We start from the raw sequence: 3,351 nt of genomic DNA, 5'->3' as shown, positions 1-3,351 counted from the left end.
GGGGGCGGCGGGACGCGGGGGAGCCGGGAGTGCTGGGGGAGCCCGGGGGAAGCCCTGTGGAGATGCCCCTGGTCCCGTTGTGAGGTTGGAGTGAGGTGTGGCGGCGTGAGCGGCTGCAGTCAGAGCGGGGCTGGGGGCTGTGCGTGTGGGTGAGTGCTTGAGGGAGTCACGGCTGTAGGTCTGTCCGACACTTGGGGCCTCCCTGAGCCCCCCCCTCCTCTGGCCATGTGGGAGGCGACAGTGCCGCCCTAGTCGGGAGTAGGGAGGATTTCTATGGCTGAGCCCTTTAATGTGACTTTCTGGCACCGCTGCTCTCTCTGTACCTGCTCCCTCTTCTGCTTGTTGTAATACTTCAGGTATGTGGTGGAAAGTGCCAGGCTGGCAGCGGTGGGCTGGGACAGAGGGCGTCCCCCAGGCTGTGCTCAGCCCTAGGTCTCCGTGGCTCTCTCCCAGCCCTCAGTCTCCGCAGGGACTGCCAGCAAAGAGCCAGTTATTACCAGGTGTTTCAGGTTCTTTCTGTGGCGTGCATGGCTGCTTGTAGAAAACCACCGAAGCCACTGAGCTGCCAGCTGAACGAGAGTCAAGTGGTGACTTAAAAGTCACTGTCTCCAAGCTCCTGTACCAGTTGTTCACCCGCATATGCTCGAGAATAACTTTCTTTGTGCCGTTTGCTGCTTGGAGGAGGCAGCTGCACTGAAAACTGCCTGTGAGGGAAGCTGCTTTTCAGCTCTCACTGAATTACAGTGGAGTGAAAACAAATCCACATCTGCCCCGTTCACAACGAATACATCTTGTGGAGGATCATTTCAGTTAGGATAATTTTATTGAATAATTGTTTTCTATGTTTTTTTAGCTTGCTGCGCGCCCTGCAATCTCGAGCTGCTGTGTGACAGTCGAAACTCCAGCTCTGCCAGGCGTGTGTGTATTAAACGCAGCGGCCAATCAGCAGTGCCTGAAACTAAAGGCTATTTGCCTCAACGCTTTGTAGTGTAAATATTCCTGCTAGGAACAAAGGAGGGTGTGTCGTTGAGCTTGTTTCATTTGTACTTCCATGTGCTTCCTCATCTGTGGCCGTTCAGTGATTCTGTGTAGGTTCTGAAACAGTAGCAATTGCACTTCGTTGTGAATTGTGCATTTGTGCTGTCTCGGGCATTTTACTGAGCTGGGGTGCTCAGAGGCTTGGTGCTATATTAGGCATTTTTGTTATCTTCTTTTTAATAGCTTTGCTCTGAAGTGACTTACTTTTACTCCTTTTAAACTTTTGTTGTTTCTGATTATAACTTTTAAGTTAGTTCAGCTGAGATGCAGTGTAAAATAAGTATTTAGTAGAACTGCCTTTTAACCAGCTGTTCCTCTGCCCTCTGATTATACAGCACAGAAACCACCAATTTCAGACTTAATGTTTTGCCAGCCAGCTATCTGTGCAACTCTAAAACATAGTGCTTCTGAAATCTGTCTGTTTTCTGTGAGGGGCCATAGTGTTTGGTTTAAGGAAGATGGTAAATGACACTAAAATACTGATTTGTGCAAGGCAGGCTCTCTTTAGACTGTTTTGTCTTTGTGTGTTTAAACAGGGCAGTTGCATGCTGCTTCTGTGATTGCTGGTTCTTGGGAACTGGGGATATAAATTCTTAATGTTAACTCCTTAATAGCTAACTTAAAGAGATCCTACAGCAACACACACACAGGCTAGACCTGAATCTTTAACTGCCAACTTAAAGGAAGATCTCTTCTCTGGGTAAAGTCATACTGCATAGAAGTACAATATGCCGTAATTTGCTTGCAATCTGGCTCCTGCTAATTATCCTGAAACAGAGTATTGGGTAAAAAAGAGACCTGGCACCAGCTATGGGAACAGGTAATTGAATGTATCGTGAGTGTGTGTGAATTTGAAGTTGCAAAGAGCTTTGCTCACTGCAGGTATTCCTGTCAAATCTCAGTGCTGGGAGTTTCACAGCCACTGGAGGTGATACTCCCAGGAGTGAGAGAGTAGATGTGTGTCACTGGAGGAAACGTGAGGTGGAATGCAAGGGTTAGCTCTTGAGGAAAAGACAAAGATCAAGGGTACGTGTGGATGGGTTAGTGGTTTGTTTTTTTATTTTTTATTTTTATTATAGCCTTGTTGATTGCAAGGGAAAGCAGAAAGTGTGTCAGGCACTGTTCTGAACTAAAAGTTTTTCCAAGATGGTGTCTTCCAGAAAGACACTGAACAAGTAAGAATCTTTTTTTTCTGTTTTGTAGTAGTTGGTAGTATTTCTGTACAGGAGAGAACTCTACAGGCATTGAAATAAAACAGGTTTGCTGAGAAAGCAAAGTGAAAACAGTTTAGTTTCTAACACCCATCCCTAGGTAAATGTGTTGCTATTGCAATGCAATAGAAAACAGGGACTGTCTATTTGGTAGTGTTGACTTTCAACATTGTTTGCTATTGCTGTACTCAAAATTACAGATGAAAGACAAAACTTAATTTTTTTTAAGTTATTTACAAGGGAAATTATATAAAGCACACACGTAGTGTTATTTCAGAGAACAACAGCTGAATTTCCCAGAAGTCTGCATTGTGTGCTAAACAGATGCCAGCAGTAGCTAAACAAAATATTTAGGCACTGAAGGCAGCAGAGGAGCAGCACTTTGTGGCTGGGAGTCGGAGGTCAGATCACTCTGGTGCACTGGAGCCTTCACTTTTCACACGTTTAGGTAGAACAGAGCTTCTGTATCATCCCCATCTCATTTCCTCAGTGTTACGTGACAAGATTTTTATAAGCAATGAGGGTGCATAATTAAGCTATTATTAGCCTTAAGTGGTTTTCAGAGCTGCTGTTTTGTTTTTTCCTAATGAACAGCCTTTTCCTGTACGTACACACAATAAAATGTCATGTAACACGATGTTTCAGAGGCAAAGTATTGTTAGCTTGTATTTACAAAACTAAGGTGAGATAATGCCTTTGGAAAATCAAGTTGAATGGGAGACTCTGGGCTTCCAGTTGATTATGCATAAGATTCAATAAGAGTTTGGGCCCCAGGCTAGTATGAAACTGATCAAAAGTGCTTTGGACCTGGTTTGAGGGATGTCTGATCCATCTGATATTCTTAACATAACAGGTGTTATTAGCCCAGTAAATAATTAAACGTCCTGGGAGTTATATTTGCTAATTTTGACACCAGTAATCAAGAGGAAGCTGACAAGTTCAAATGATATGTTTTAACAGACACTTCACTTTTGATTGGGCTGTGTGTGCTTAAATATTTAGTTTCACAGACGTTCATGGAAAGTTGACAGGGCGTGCATTCCACACTGTTCTTCACTGATGTAGCAGCTCATGGCTTTGTGTTCATCTCTGCCTATTTAGA

Source organism: Geospiza fortis, unplaced genomic scaffold (genome assembly GCF_000277835.1).
Source record: "Geospiza fortis unplaced genomic scaffold, GeoFor_1.0 scaffold428, whole genome shotgun sequence".
NCBI classification, from domain to species: Eukaryota; Metazoa; Chordata; class Aves; order Passeriformes; family Thraupidae; genus Geospiza; species Geospiza fortis.
Note: the sequence above shows the minus strand (reverse complement) of the source record.